The sequence below is a fragment of the Trachemys scripta genome, chromosome 16 (assembly GCF_013100865.1).
Source record: "Trachemys scripta elegans isolate TJP31775 chromosome 16, CAS_Tse_1.0, whole genome shotgun sequence".
In the NCBI taxonomy this organism is placed as follows: domain Eukaryota; kingdom Metazoa; phylum Chordata; order Testudines; family Emydidae; genus Trachemys; species Trachemys scripta.
The window spans coordinates 13,259,433-13,275,278 of NC_048313.1; the positions used below are offsets into that span (position 1 = coordinate 13,259,433).

The 15,846-nt window shown below is 63.0% G+C and overlaps 1 protein-coding gene across 1 annotated transcript in view; it reads left to right on the forward strand.

Annotated features, from left to right (window-relative positions):
- Nucleotides 1–15,030: 15,030 nt before the first annotated feature.
- Nucleotides 15,031–15,846, forward strand: part of DGKA (diacylglycerol kinase alpha) — a gene marked incomplete in the record, with an annotated part of 13,709 nt that continues 12,893 nt past the window's right edge. The window contains 1 exon segment of the mRNA XM_034792861.1: nucleotides 15,031–15,105.

Here is a 15,846-nt window from a genome sequence, read left to right on the forward strand (position 1 = left end):
TGCCCTCAGGCCAGCCCTGCCACGCGCCTAGGGCCAGCCTGCACACACCCTATGGAGCCCCCCCTGCACCCCAGTAGCTGCCAACTAAACAGAGGAGCACCTCTCAGGGCAATAGGATTCTCCCCCTCTAGGGATCTCACTATCCTCACCTGTTGCATTAGGGTCTCCAGCAGCAGCCATATTGGGGAGAAAGGGGAGCAGCTGATTGGACTTTATAGAGGCTTTGTGGTGGGGCTGTGAGCTAGGCTCCACCCTTCCATTTTTTTTGGTAGCTGAATGGGGCGGGGGGTCTTAACACGGCTACCGCTACCCTTCGCTAACCCTGGGGGGGACTTAACACCGTTTTCCCTGCAGGCTGGGCTGCATGGCAGTTTCCCAAGGGGAGCAAAAGGGAGGCAATCCACCACCAGCAGGGGATATTCTGGGCAAGGGCAAGGGAGGGTGAGTGTGTTGCTGGAGAACCGCCATGCATTGTGTTTGCTTGGCACCTGCAATCCAAGAAGCTGACCCATCCCTGAATGGCTGCTCCCTGGGGCCCTGGTCAAGGTGGACGCTTTGTCACCCTTATTTTACTGCTGGAGAAACTGAGGCTGAGGGAGTGGAGGTTTGTTCTCCAGGGGACAGAAGCCAGGCCCCCGACTCCCCAGGTCCCCTCTAGCTGCTCGGCCTTGCTTTCTGGTGCCGTTCCTACGTGGGGGCAGCACAGCGCCAGGCCTTTGCAAATCTTTGTCTTCAAACTCCATGGAGACAGATGCGAGCTGTTAGGAGGGTGGGCAGTGAGGGATAAAGGGACTGGGTACTTCCCTCCCTTCCCCTCATTTGCCAGCACACAGCTCTGCTGGTGCCCCTCACTCCTGACCCGCAGCCCCCTGCTAGCCCAGCCCTGGGCTCCCCCCTTCCCCAGCCCTGCCAGTGCCCCTCACTCCCGACCCGCTCGAGGACTCCCCCCAGCCCTGCAAGTGCCCCTTGCTCCCAACACACAGCCCCCTGCTATCCTAGCCCTGGGCTCCCCCCTTCCCCAGCTCCATTAGTGCCCCTCACTCCCGACCCACAGCCCCCTGTTAGCCCAGCTCTGGGTCCCCCCCAGCTCTGCTAGTGCCCCTCACTCCCGACCTGCAGCCCCCTGTTAGCCCAGCCCTGGGCTCCCCCCAGCCCTGCCAGTGCCCCTCACTCCCGACCCACAGCCCCCTGCTATCCTAGCCCTGGTCTCCCCCAGCTCTACTCACAGCAGTTCCCTCTGAGCAGGGCTGGCCGGTTTGGAGCCAGAAGCTACCTGGGGTTAACAGCTGTTATAAAAAGGACGGGGATCAAGCGTTCTCCAGGTCCACCGAAGGGAGGACAAGATGCAAGGGGCTTAGTTGGCAGCAAGGGAGATTTAATCTTTCTAACTCTCCGGGCAGTGGAACCGGCTTCCAGGGGAGGTGGAGGTTTGTAAGAGCAGTTGGGACAAACACCTGGCCGGGCATGTCTAGGATGACCCGGGTGGCCTCCACGGAGGTGGCTGGACCTGCTCGAGGTCCCCCCCAACCGGCACTTCTGTGACTCCATGAACAGCATTTCCCGGGCCCCCCCTCGCTACCCCAGGAGAAGGCTGGACTCCCTCGTCTCAGCGTCTCTGGCATCTCAGCCATGCAGCCCTCATGCCGCAGGCACTCAATCACCGCTCTCCATTCATCGGGGCACCCGCTGAGGAGCATCTGTGGGTGATCCCTATCGACAGAGATTTGAGGTTTACCAGTCAAGTAGCCAGCAGGCAGGGAAGTCCTGCCAGCAGGGCTGAGTTCTGATCCCAGCGAGAGATACACACGGCGGGAGGAAGCAGAGCTGCTGATCTGTGTCTGCTTTACGCCTCCTCCAGCTGCTGCGTGCAGTGCACAGAGCCGGCTTGAGCCCTGCAGCGAGTACCCGGCAGGTGTCGTGCTGAGCACTGGGGAGACAGGGTGAGACGGCCCGGCTTTGGCTTGATCCTTTCCACCTGGGCGAGGGGCCTAGGAAAGGGGGTAGGGACAGGCTGGAGTGCCCCCCCCTACACCCTCCATCGGTCCCAAACCACGGCTTGGCCCCCAGCAGAACCGGCCCAGGCTCCGACGCCCTCGTCGCTAACACCAGTGCAAACCAGTGTGAAACCCACCGGCAGACTTTGCACGGGGGCGAGGGGTTTGCACGCTCGCCTGGCTCCAGTGTAAACAACGGCACGAGGGCTCAAACAGGTGATCCGCTCGGGCACGCACGTGCTGGGCTGGGCTTGAGCCAGTAGAGAAGCAGCGTGACCCGGGATCGAGGCTGATTCCCACTTACACTCGGGCTCTGGCAGCGTGACGGGGCCTGAGAGGGCAGAGCGGGGGAGTGGCCAGAGGGAGCCAGGGGCGTTCGAGCATAAATTAGAGCAGCCTCGGGCGTCTCCCTGGCTGTCCAGGGATTTCTGGAGCGCTGCTCCCTGGGGTCACGCATTCTAACACACCCCCCTCCCTGCCTCTCGCTCCGTTCCTCCAGGCTGCCGCTTCCCACCCTTCTCAGCTCACAGGTGCAGGGGAGACCGACCTCGACGCAGCTAACATCCGCAGCATGTGCATTTCTTAGAGCAGATGGTGCCTGCGAATTCCCACGCGCGGTCAGGCAGCATCCGTTAGCTCCGAGCCTGGCGCTTCGGGGCTACGCGGAGCTGTCGGCGGGCTGCCCAGAACCATTCTGCTCCCTCTTTTTTGTGTGTTTTTCAGTCACTAGCAAAGCAAGACGAACACCTCCCAGCTCTCCGCTCCGGCGCTCTCGGCCGGGCAGAAATCCACGGTGGGACTATTCTAGTCTTGTTCGGTAATTTCAGTGGTTAGAGTGGAGGGCTGCGAGTCAGGACTCCTGGGTTCTCATCCTAGCTTAGGAGAGAGTGTTGTCTAGTGGCCAGTGCAGAGAACTGGGCGTCAGGACTCCTGGGTTCGGTCTCCAGCTCTGGGAGGGAGCATGGGCTAGTGGTTAGAACACAGTGGGGCAGAAACCCAGGGCTCCTGGGTCCTAGCCGTGCTTGAAGGAAGCAGAATTTATCTGTGGTGGCGTCAGTGCCAGAGCCCCGGCTCTGCAGCGTGCGGCTCGGTTGTTTTCAAGCAAACCTCGCTCCTCCTTTCTTTTCTCTTTGTTCTCTGGCGGTTTCTCGCTCTCACTCAGACGTGGGCAGCAGCACTGGGGCTGACAGGGAAGTGGGTGCCGCACCTGTGACTCATCCCAGGGCAGGAACATACTTGCTCCTCCGTACCTGCCTTCTCTGCACCGTGCCTCTGCCTTCCCCACGCCCACCCCCTTCCTTCCGCCACCTTGGTCCCCATGGGGGTGAGCCTTCCAAGGGGAAACCGACGCCGCTGTTTGCAGTCTCTAGGGCACAAAGCTGGCTCCTGCTCAACAGAGTCAACCTTAGCAGGCTGCCTGTCTGTGCATGGGAAGGCTGTTGGCTTGCAAGGCATGCTGGGAAGGCTCTCCCCCCATTCCCCCCGACTTGGCCGGAGTTGGGGTGCATGGCTGGGGCATGCATTGTTTGTGGACGATGATCAGACACACAGATGAACACCATTTGCTGGGGAAGAGTCAACACGGCTTTTGTGAAGGGAAATCATGCCTCATTAATCTATTAGAATTCTTCAAGGGGGGTCAACAAACGTGGACAGTGTTCCAGTGGGGATCTAGTCAGCTTGGGCTTTCAGAAAGCCTTTACCAAGGTCCCTCACCAAAGTCTCTTAAGCAAAGTGAGCAGTTGTGGGATAAGAGGGAAGGTCTCACAGGTCAATAACAGGGTGAAAGGTAGGAACAAAGGGTAGGAATAAATGGTCAGTTTTCACAGCGAAGTGTAGATAGTGGGGTCCCCCAAGGATCAGTTCCGGGGCCAGTGCTGATAGACATATTCATATATGAGCTGGAAAAAGAAATAAAGAGTGAGGTGGCAAAGTTTGCAAACGATACAGAATTGCTCAAGATCGTTAAGTCCTAAGCAGCCTGCAAAGAGCTACAACGGGAGCTCACAGACCTGGGGACTGGGCAACACGACGACAGATGAAATTCAGCATTGATCAATGCAAAGTAATGCACCTTGGAAAACAGAATTCCAACTACAGATATACAGTCACGGGGTCGAAATGAGCTGTTACCACTCAAGAAAGAGAACTTTGAGTCATAATGGAGAGTTCTCTGAAAACATCCACTTAATGTCCAGCGGCCGTCCAAAAAGCGAACAGAATGTTGGGCGCCATTAGAACAGGGATAGATAATAAGACGGGAAACATCATAATGCCGCTATATAAATCCAAAGTACACTCACACCTTGAATATTACCTGCAGTTCCGGTCGCCCCATCTCAAAAAAGATTAGAAGAATTAGGAAAAGTACAGAGGAGGGCAGCAAAACTGCTTAGGGGGATGGAACAGCTTCCATCTGAGGTGCGATTAAAAAGGATGGGACTGTTCATCTTCGAAAAGAAATGACCATGGAGGGATATGATAGGTCTATAAATCATGGCTGATGTAGAGAAAGGGAATAAGGAAGCGTTATTTACCCCTCCACATATCACAAGACTCAGGGTCACCCAATGAAATGAATAGGCCACAGGTTTAAAACAAACAAAAGGAAGTATTTTGTCACACAACACGCAGTTAACCTGTGGAACTCATTGCCAGGGGATGTTGTGATGGCCAGAACTATAATGGAGCTCAAAAAAGAACTAGATCAGTTCACGGAGGATGTGTCCATCACTGGCTATGAGCCAAGCTGGTCAGGGATGCAACCCTGGGCTCTGGGTGTCCCTAGCCCCTGACTGACAGAAGCTGGACCTGGATGAGGGGATGGATCACTCGGTAATTGCCCTGTTCTGTTCATTCCCTCACCGGCCACTGTCAAAGAGAGGAGACTGGCCGTTCTTATGTTTGACAAATGGCGAAGCTTTTAACAATACGTAGGTTCGAATGGCCCAGTTCACGTATATGTTCAACACTGCCCTCTACTGGATGGGATGAGGATGGCAACTGTGTACCATAGCACCCGGACTGCTTTCAGCTATTGGGGATTCTCCTTTAAGGGGTAGGAGCAAGCAGACCTGGGTTCTAGCCTTGCCAACGCAGTGAAGTTGTGAGCGGGTTATGGTGTGTGTATAGATACACATACACCCCATTCCCAGTATATCCCAACCCCCACCTCTTCTCCAAACTGAAGCTGTCACCCACTACACAGCATGGTTAGGAACCCCCGGACACCCCTATTTTTCAGATCCCCCCAATCTGAATCTCCCCCCCCATTCCTGTTGGGTTTCACAGGCTGGTAACTATGCTCCTGCTCTGCCCGGGCTGTCGTTTGAAAGCCTGATGAACCAGCCGCCTTCGAAGAATTCGTCAGCCGGATCAGGTCAGCCCATGACAGCCCTTATCCTCGCCACAACGGCGTGATTCATCCGAGCTGGTATTTCGATTCGACAGCCTGATTGGCAGCACAGTCATCTGAGTCAGTGCAGGGCTGGGAACGGTGCCGGCAGAGCCAGACCCACGGCACAGAGAGAGACCCGCCCCCCGCCCCACTGCCATGGGGGCCTAAGTCCCAGCCAGAGGGACCCCACCCACCCCACGAGCTCCATCAACATGGGCCTTTCCGCTGAGCGAGGGGCCTGTTCGGCCAGCCGGGGCGGCCACGGGGCGGCCCACACAGGCTGCCAGGCAGGAACGGCTTTTCCAGGTGCCCCGGGGTCGAAATCCCCCCTCGCCATGTGCTGTCGCGTGGGCCTTCCCTTCTCCTCGGTAACATCCTCCCGAGCGGACCCGCGTGTACACGCACAGCCATTGATTCATTCCCTCCAGGGCCCGGGACGTGCGGCCCCATCTGCCGCTCCGCTGCGCCCGCGCTCACCACGGCGGGGGGATTCCGGGGGCAGGGCGGGGCTCGGGGTGGACACATCCTGCCCTCGCACGGAGCACACACAATGCAGCAACGGCCGGAGATCCCCAGGGCAGATAAAAGCGCCGCTTTTCAGCCTCTTTTGTTGCTCGACTCCTATTTCCGGCTCCGCTGCGACTGAGCGACAGGCCGGAATTTCTACATGTCTGGCTGCAGCACCGGTCGGCAAAGTCCTAGGGGAGAGCACTGGGATGTTTAACAGAGCACACGGCTCCAGAGTCCAGCCCCCCCGCTCCAGCCTGGTTTGCTGCATTGAAGAGACCGTGCGGTCCGTGGAGGGCAGCACTGCCTGGGTCTCCCTGCAGTGGGCCAGGAACTGCCACTAACTCAGTGCTGGGCCGTGAGCAAGTCCCTTCTCCCTGTCCCCATCTGCAAAGCCAGGCGCGAAGGAGGGGAACAGGGTAACGTGAGATGGAAACAGGGCCACCCAGAGGATTCAGGGGGCCTGGGGCAAAGCAATTTCGGGGGCCCCTTCCATAAAAAAAGTTGCAATACTGTAGAATACTATATTCTCGTGGGGGCCCCTGCGGGGACTGGGGCAAATTGCCCCACTTCCCCCCGCCCCCGGGTGGCCCTGGATGGAAACAGTTGCAGAGGCGGCATCGGCTCCCCGCAGCACTCGCGCCTCCCGCCCACGCGCCCGCTCAGCCGGCAGAGAAAAGCTCGGCAGCCCACGAAGGGGAAATTCCAGCTGCAGGTTTGTGCCTCGCCCTGGGGTTCGGGGGGGCCACGGCACACGGCGCTTCCGCCCTCCAGACTGGGCTGCTCTGTCTGCAGACAGCCCCAGCAGGGGTGACAGGAGTCGAGTCTCCCCGACCCGGTCAGTCCTTGGCCTCTCCGCTGAGCCTGGTGCGGAGGGGGCCCCTCCGTGCCAGTCATGTGGCAGCGTCTTTTGGCCGCTGAACTGGATTTGGACTGGTAGCCCAGGGGGCAAGACTCTGTGCACCTAAGCCAGCTGCTCCTGGCCAGACTGCAAGGGCTTTCTGGTGGCCTGAGTGTAGTGAGTTTGCTGGGTCTCAGTCCAGTTCCCAGATGGGACCCTTAAACCCCCAGCACCAAGACCAAGGGCTGGCTGGGGCCCAGACTGAACTCGGGGGGGCAGCACCTTCGCAGCACACATGTGCACACTGATCACGCCTGGGGGAGAAGGACGAGGGCGTAGAAAGGGATGAATGGCTCAAAGGTGACGGGGGTGTGGGTCCCCTCCTGCTGCCCAGCGTTTCTAGCGAACGTCTCCGGATCAGTGCCGCCCCCTCGCACCTGGCAGCCTGGCCTCGATCCCAGAGAGCACCCGCGTGCCTGGAGCGGGGATCAGACAGGCGCCCGGCGAGGGCAGGCATGGGCAGGCCCACATGCGCGGAGCTGCACAGGCAGGCTCCGGCACACCCACGGATCCGTGCCGAGGGCTGAGCCAGCGACACACACACAGAACCTGCACCCACACGCAGAGATCCAGGCTGATTCCACCCCCGCCGATGCATGAACGTGCAGCCCTTTTACACACACCGAGATTGATTCCTCACACGCGGCCGGACCCAGAAACTCCCCGACCAGCACACAGACGGGGCCAGGCCCAGAACTCAGCTGCCCACATGGACCCATCGAGTCAGGCCTGCAAAGAGCCAGAGGCCCCCGCGTGCTGCGGCTTCGGGAGCAGAGATACAGCCAGGCACCCTGCACAAATCCAGCCCCCCACTCAGGGGCACAGGCCGGCCTGGCGAAGTCAGCTGCCTGTAGGGCAACCAGACAGCAAATGTGAAAAATCAGGACGGGGGTGGGGGGTAATAGGAGCCTAGATAAGAAAAAGACCCAAAAATCAGGATTGTCCCTATAAAATGGGGACATCTGGTCACCCTAGCTGCCCGGCTCACAGCCCTGAATAAACTGCCCAGGGAGGTGGTGGAGTCTCCACCACTGGAGGTTGTTAAGAGCAGGTTGGACAAGCCCCTGCCAGGGACGGGCTAGATAATCCTCGTCCTGCCATGGGCGCCGGGGACCCGACTAGGGTGACCAGATGTCCCGATTTTATAGGGACGGTCCTGATATTTGGGGCTTTTTTTTATATAGGCTCCTATTACCCCCCCACACCCCGTCCCGATTTTTCACACTTGCTGTCTGGGCAAGTCAGAGCTGCTTGTGCCACCCCTGAATTTGGCCCCTAATCCCCCCCCCAGCCCTGCGGTTCAAGGCCAAGGCGGGGGGGGGGGGCCCCCAGGGGGGGGTTCCAGAAAAGTCCTGTTGGCAGCGGGCCAGCCCCCCCCCAAGCTGGATTCTTGCTTTAACGAACCCCTGTCAGGAACTAAGCAGGTGGGGGGGGGGAGCCCGGGGGGCCCCAGCGACTCTGCGGGGTTTGGTCTCACTGCAGACTGGTGCAGTGCGCTGCTGTTTCTTTAAGTGTGTCCCCCCCACCCCTCCCGGGGCAGGAGGCTGCGGGCTGGGGGCAGCCGGGCTCTGCAGAGCTCCGGGAGGGGGCGTCGCAAACCCGCCGCGGGGCTCGGGAGAACCTGCCCGCATCGCCCGGAGCTCGCCTCGCTGCCGCCGCACCGCAGGGGAGCGGGCCGGAGGAAGGTGCGGGGGCCCCGGGAGGGGAGGTGCCGGAGGAAGGTGCCGGGGCCCCGGGAGGGGAGGTGCCGGGGCAGGCTGTGATGTCAGCGGGGCCGGGCTCGGGCGGGCGGCGCCCCAGGCTCGCCCCGCGCTGCCGAGCTCCGGACAAGGTAGGGCGCGCCCGGGGGGACGGAGCTGCCGGGGACCCCCGCCCGGCTCCGCAGCCCCCGGCGCTGGCGAGGGGCAAAGAAACTTTGCGGCGTCCCGGGGGATCCCTGCGCTCCCGGGTCTTCCCCTTCCCGCAGCGCCCGCGGAGGAGGAGCCGGGTCCGGCCGCTCCCCGCTCGGGGTGCCCGGGGAAGCTCCGGGGAGTGACCCGCTCCCTGCAGTGCCCGGCTCTGGGCAGGGGAAGGGGCTTCTCTGTGCCCCGCCTTGGCCCCAGGGTGACCCTCTGGCCCGAGCTGGTTCAAGCCGTCCTGCCCTGGGGGGGCTGCCGGGAGGGGGAGGGTGTCTGGGCTTTTGCACCCATTCATAGGGTGTCTGGCCAGTAGGGACCCCTAGATCCTGTGCTCCACCGTCCTGCAAGGCCAGGGCCAGAGGGGTCCCCTGGTTCCCCCCGGACTGTACGTTTATAGCCCGCGGGTGGCCCCTGCCCCAAGGACTCTGCAATCCCGAGCGCCGTGCCCGGGTTTGTACCGAGCGTGCCACGTCTGCCAGGGCTTCCCCCGCCTGGTCGGTGCCCACGTTCCCCACCTACCTCCAAGCTGCCACGAAGGAGCCATCGCGGTGCTGGGGGTCTGCAGGGAGGGGAAGGGGCCGCACAGGAGGGGGTGCTGGGGTGTTTGGCTGAGGGTGGCTGGTGGGGCAGGCGGGGGGCAGGGTAGCGAGGGGCAGAGTTTTGGCCAGGGGGACCAGCGAGGCAGGGCACAGGGGGAGACCCTTGTCTGAGGTGATGGGCCTGTGTGGGGCCAGCAAAGCCCCCGGCGGAGCACCCCCAACCCAAATCCGGAGCCCACTGGGTGTTGAGCTCTGGCTCCAGGCGTGGCTGGTGAATCTCTGATCCCCAAGGCCTAATCCGGCTGGGATCAAACCTATACGCTGCGACCTCTGGCTCTGCTAACTACAGAGCCCAGCGAATCTCCGTTGCGCGGGAGCCGGGGGACTGGGCCTGGCGCTCGGTGGCATGGGGGGCGCTGCTGGTTAACACTAGCTGAGGGTCAGCTCCTTGGGGCCTAGATTTTTTAGGGGTTCAGCCTCCCCTGGGATTTCGGAGGCAGGTTTCTCTGTGTGGTGCCCTAGCCCAGGAGAAAACCAGCCCCCATGACTCAAGGCCCCGCCATCTTGTTTAACTTTTATATATGGGGGAAAACATCCTTCCTGGGCCAGGTTGGGGCTTCGGCCGGACCGACTCCCTCGCCGCCAGGGCGCATGTGTCGCAACTGGACCTCCAGGGCGGGCCCCGTCTGTCAATGCTGGGAGGCTGAGTGAGTCCAGGGGAAATGGAACCCAGGAGTCCTGGCTCCCAGGCCTACCTCCCCTCAGTTAATTGATCCGGGGGGCGAGTTTCGGGGGGTTGCGATTCCTGTTCTGTTGATGCTGTTGTGTCTGGAGCCTGGCACAATCCATGGGGAGAAAGCAGCACTGCGGGCGGGCGCGTGGTCGGGGAAGGGTTTGTCCTGCCCCCAGCAATTCTCCTTAAACCGGAGAGGCAACATCCACCTGCGTTCTTGTGCTAAAGGGCCCAGCTCCAGCCATGTGCCAAAGTACACGTTTACCCAAGAGCTCTGAGCGACGGCGGGGGGGGGGGGGGGGTTTACAACCTGCCGCCAGAGTGATTGTTAATTAAGGAAAACAAAATAACTTCCTGCCAAGATCTGAATGGTGGACAAACAATAACGTGATTCCCGAGCGCCTTTCCTCCCCCAGCCCTGGCTATAGACAGGTCGTCTTCCGCCACGGAGATGCAGCCACCTCTGGGGTGGGGCGCAGCAGCTGTTTAGGCAGGGCCCGACAGAGCGGTGGTTGGCGGTCTGAGGGCAGCGCCAGCCCCCACTGGGCCGGAGGCTCCTTGGCCCTCCCTCATCCAAGCACTGACCCAGCTCAGGATGCCACGCCGGGGGGGACCCAAGGCTGGGTGGACCCCCCCCCCATGCTCATCCCTTCTATGGGTCGTGTGGAGGGACTGGGGCAGCAGGGGGCCTGGCTCACTGGATCCCTCTGACTGTGCTGAGGCGGGAGGGGGTGCAGGGTCCAGGTGACTTAACTCCTTCGGGGAGTTGCACCCTAGACTGTCCCGTTGCTCTGGGGGCGGGGGCGGGGGGAGGCCGATGGGGCTTTGCTTTGAAGCGAGGCGGGAGGGGCGTTCGCAGAGAGACAGGGATGAAGCAAGAATCTACCTTAGTGAAGGGGAGGGGAGAGCCGTATTCACTGGCGGGGGTGGGGGGGGTCTCGGTGATACTCAGCTTGTGGCTGGGTGAAAGGGCCCCCCCCCCCCCCGGGCCTCCCCAGCTAGTATGGAGCTGGGATCAGGGCCCTGTGTGGTGACTTCCCCCATTTCCCAGGGCCCCAGAAACTCAGCGTGTCACTTAGAGCTGCCTTGGGGCTGCTGTAACCTCTGTGGGAGGCAGGCCAGGCCCTAGGCTACGGGGAGTGCAGTGAGCGAGGGCTTCGCCCTGCCCCTGCCTAGGAACAGGGTCCCCCGGAGTCAGACGCCAGGGCGAGAGGCCCGCCACCAGCACACGCTCCAAAGGCACTTGTTAAAAGTCGCCGCCCGCCGCTGGCCCTGGGTGCTGGCCCCCTCGTGGGGCCAGGGCAGGAGCATTTCCTTCATTCAAGCCTGCTGGTTCTACAGGCCTGAACTCGCTGGGGACGCAGGGTGTTGGCCTGCCGATGGCAGGGAGTAACCGACTCGCGGTGTCTGGATCCGGCTGGGGGCTGCGTCAGAGCCGATGGCTGGGCTGGCGGGGAAGCCGGGGAGCTCAGAGCTGTGCGGGGAGCCGGCTGCCAGGCAGAGTTCGGACCCACTTTTGCTTGGCTCGGCCGCTCCAGTCGGGGTTGGGGCAGCTCCCTTGTGTTCAGCGAGAGTGAGTTAAAATGGAGAGTCTCTGGCTCCCAGCCCCCTCCCCATGCATTAGCCCCCACTCCCCTTCCAGAGCTGGGGCTAGAACCCAGGAGTCCTGGCTCCCAGCCCCCCCCCTCCCCCCCGAGCTCAACCACCTTCTCCTTGTGCTGTCCCTATAAGACCAGCCTGGGGGGGATGACCCCCTCCCATTCGTCAGGTGGGGGCTGGCAGCTCAGCCTGGAGCATGGGTGGGGGCGAGGCAGTGCCCAGGCTCCTGGCAGGGGGGCCAGCTGCCCATCTGGGATGGGTAGGGCTAAGCAGAGTGGGGTGGACAGCTGGATGGGGGGGCAGCCCCAGAGCAGGGCACTGAGCCTTTCCCTTGACATTCCCACCCCTCCTGCATGGCCGGGCGGCCCCCTGCCGAGCCCTGGACCATCCCCTCCTCCATGCAGGGCTCACCCCCCCCTCCCCCCGCAGCTTGGCTAAGCCCGGGAAGCATTTAAGGGCAGCTGGAACCTATTAAGGGATTAGCGAGGAATCCCAGAGGGGGTGGGCAGGGAGCCTGCCAGCCTGGGCCAGCACCCCGGCGTTCCCACCCCCTGTCTGCCCAGCACTGGCTGATGGGGAGCAGGGGCTGCTCCGTGCGTTGGCACCAAGCCAGGGAGCGTGGGCCAGGGGGGCGGGGGGGGCACAGGCCCAGAGGGAGAACGGTGGGAGTCGAGATTCCTGGGTTCTTTTCCGGGTGCTTGTAGGCAAGTCCTTCCCCTCTCTGCCTCAGTTTCCCCATCTGGAAAGCAGGGACCCTTCCGGGGAGGCTGTGAAGCTAAAGTAACAACTCGTGTTTACAAAGCACTTTGGGGCCAGGATTGGGGGGCACTGGTAGATCTTGGGGGGAGAGGGCTGGCCTAGCAGGGGGCTGCGGGACAGGGGCTGCTAAGAATGGTCCCCCCGTGTCCCGGCCCCCCCCCCCGGCCGTGCCAGCACTCACTTGCCTTGTGCAGCTCCCAGGTACTGTGGCACTTGCTGGGTGACGGGGTGCTGGGGGTGGGAGGCCAAGGCACAGTAGCGGGGGGAGCTGCCCCCTCCCAGGCTGGGAAGCTGCAGCCCCATGCCGGGGGGTGGGGTGGGATGGGGCCGTTAGCACGTCAGCCGCCTTGCCAAAAATCAGCTGGGTGGCGTCTGTCGGCAACACGAGCGTGAAATCTCCTCCGTCACGCTGGGATAACGCCCCGGGCTGGGATGCAGCCCTGCTGTGCCCCCCCACGAGGAGCGATGGGGCTGGTGAGGAGAGGCCCAGTGGTGTCCTGGGGAGGGGAGCAGGTGTCTGAGCCCCCCACCCCACCCCCCAGCGCTGCCCCGCTCATGACAAAGGATCGTGGGGAGGGGCTTTTCCCTGGATCGCCCGGTTCCCAGCCTGGCTAGACGGCAGCAGGGGTCACTGGGAGTCGGGGGGGGGGAGCTGAGGGGGACTGGCTGGACCATTGGCCGGGGGGCCTGCAGTGGGGGTCCCTGGTGTCCCTTCTCTCCTCCCTGGCCTGAGCCCGCGCGTGTAGCCAATTGGCGTCCCAGGAGCGGGGCCAGGCAGAGCAGGGCTTGGCCTTGGGCTGGTCAGAGCCGAGGGTTCTCCGAGTTGTGTGCTGGGCAGGGCCAGACGAGGGGGCCGGGCCCCCTGCTCGGCCGCCCCCTGGGGATCAAGGTGTTAAGCTTTGGCTTCCAACCCCAAGCGGCTTCTCCCAGCATCTGGTTTCCATTTGCCGCGCTCGGCTGGTGGAGCCAGGGGCAGGCGGAGCCGAGCTAAATTTAGCGCCGCTGATGGAGTTAGCAGGACTTGGTAACCTCAGGATCACTGGGATGTGTCCAGGGCGGAGTCGGTGCCCCTTACCCATGGCCTAGCGCGCCTGCCCTCCTCCTGACAGCTACGGGGGCTGGGAGCCAGGACTCCCCGGTTCTGTTCCTAGTTCTGGGAGGGGAGCGGGGTCTAGTGGTCAGAGCAGGGGGGCTGGGAGCCAGGACTCCTGGGTTCTTTTCTCAGTAGTGCTGCTGGCTCGCTTTGTGTCGCAGCACCACTCTGCCTCAGTTTCCCTTCTATAAAGGGTGGGGGAGCAAGATCCTATCAGGGCTGTAAGTGCATCCAGCAGGCGCTAGAGGAGGTTCACGGCCCCGTTAACAACAGGGTTTATTAGCTTTGCCGCTAAGTTTGTTCAGTCAGATGCAGCGCCCGGCCCCTCACCCTGCCTGTGGCTGCATCTGCCTTCCCTGCTCAGGTTCTGAGTGATGTGGGCTCAGAGCTCACGGTTTGCCCCTCCCCGTGCGATTGCCCCGTGGAAGTCACTGCTGCAGGATATTCTGGGGGCAAAGGGGGAAGTGAGTTGACAGAAAGGCCAGGCCGGCTGGAGGAGCGAGGCTGGAATTCTCCCAGGGGGCTGGCAACCCTCATGCTCCAGGGCACAGCCTGTGCCCCAGCTGGGGTCAGGCAGGACTTTCCCTCTAGTCACAGATGGCTCAGCTGCACCATCCCTGGGCTGCAGGTGAAGCTGAGGACCCACTAAACTCGCCTCCTGGGGGCTGCATCAACAGCAGCCTCCCGGTGAGGCATCGGGAAGCCCCATCATATCCCGTAGCGCCCCCCGCCCCCCCTCGGTGTGCAGCCAGGCTGCCTCAGTGCCCCACTTCCCCCCAGGGCCAGGAGCTGCCAGGGGGACTCCCATCCAGCCGGGGGCGGGCGGGGAGCCAGCCAGGCCTCTGGGATCTCTGCAGCTCGGCCTGGCCTGGAGGAGCCGTTTGCCTGGGCCGCATTTCACGCCTCCCCCTTTCCTTCCTGCCCCTCCTCGCCCGGGGGGTCCCTGGGGGCGGGCACTGAGCAAAGCCGCCTTCGAAGCCCAACCCCCTGCGGGAAAGTGGGGGGTGCTGAGCGGCTACCTGCTCCCCAGCGGCTGGGCATGTACCGAGGGGGTGTGTGCATGGCTGGGGGGAGCACAGGGAGCTGAGGTTTGTGTAGGGTGCTGGTGGCGTGTCTGGGGGGGTATGTTGGGGGAGGTGGGACTGGCACCCTGCCTCTCCCCCTCCCCCCCCGCCCTGTCCCAGTGGTTTGTTCCTTGCCCCGGGACAGTCCCATGTTTACCCTGGGGGGGGGAGTCATTTCTTGCCTGGGGGATCCCTGTGGGCGTGCCCCCCCCCGCCCACACTGCTCTAAAAATGGATCCACCGAAAGCAGAAGTCGTTTTGTTGAAGGGCTTGGACTGGCTTTGTCGTCCCCTCCCCCACTGGCCCCACCCGGAGCCGGCCCCACAGCGTGGGGGGAGGGGGACTCCTGGCCCTGCTGGCCCCAGAGCAGCTGCCCCGGGGGGGGATTGGGGGTTGGNGGGGTGACGTGGGTCACAGGCTGCCTGGGGCTGGGGGCTGCAGCTGAAGATGAAGAGTGAATGGGCCTCAGGGCCCGAACTCCTGGGTCCCGTGTGGGGCAGGGGGGCTGCAGGATTCAGCGCCGGCTCTGTCCCTTTGCAGCCAGCGGCCTGGTCTGTGTCAACGACGTCTCCTGCTACTTCTCACTGCTGGAGGGGGGGCGCCCCGAGGACAAGCTGGAGTGTGAGTCTGGGGGACGACAACAGGAGGAGGGCACGTCCCACCCGCCCCAGCCCCACGGAGAGGCGACGAGCTCGGGGCAACTCTCGGGCTCAGACCCGAGTTGGGTTCCTAAGGGGGCAGGGGGTGGCCCTGGGGGGCAGGGCGGGGGGGGCACGGCGGGGGGCTCGTGGGAGACCTTTGGGGGAGGGGTCAGACGTCTTTCACCAGAGGGGTGGGGGCTGACAGGCTGTGCTAGGATGTGGATTGGACGGGGCTGGTCTAGGGTGGGGGTGGGGTGGCCATGGGGGTCTAGGCCTGGCTGGGGTCCCCCCACTGACTCCACTCTTCTCCCCCCCCCCCCAGTCACCTTTAAGCTCTACGATAAGGATGGGAACGGCCTGCTGGACAGTTCGGTGAGTGCTGGGGGGCTGTGCCCCATCAGTGTCCCCTTCACCCCAGTGCCCCCCACTGCCCGCTCTGAGCCCCTGGCCCCTGCAGAACCCCCCCGGGCCTGGCAGAGGCCGGGAGCAGCCCCTCCCCCCCACCTCTGGGTCTCGCCCCAGAGCAAAGGGGGGCCCCTGCCCCCCCCCCCAACCTCTCCAGGGACCCCCAGGTGCTTCTGGCCTCAGGGCTGAGTGACGGGTCCATCCCCGGTGCCCCATCCCTGGGGGGGCCGTCTGCCCCGCCCATGGGCCGGTACTGCCCCGCTCTGCCACCCCCCCATGGGCTGGTACTGCCCAACTCTGCCCGCCCTGCCCCCCC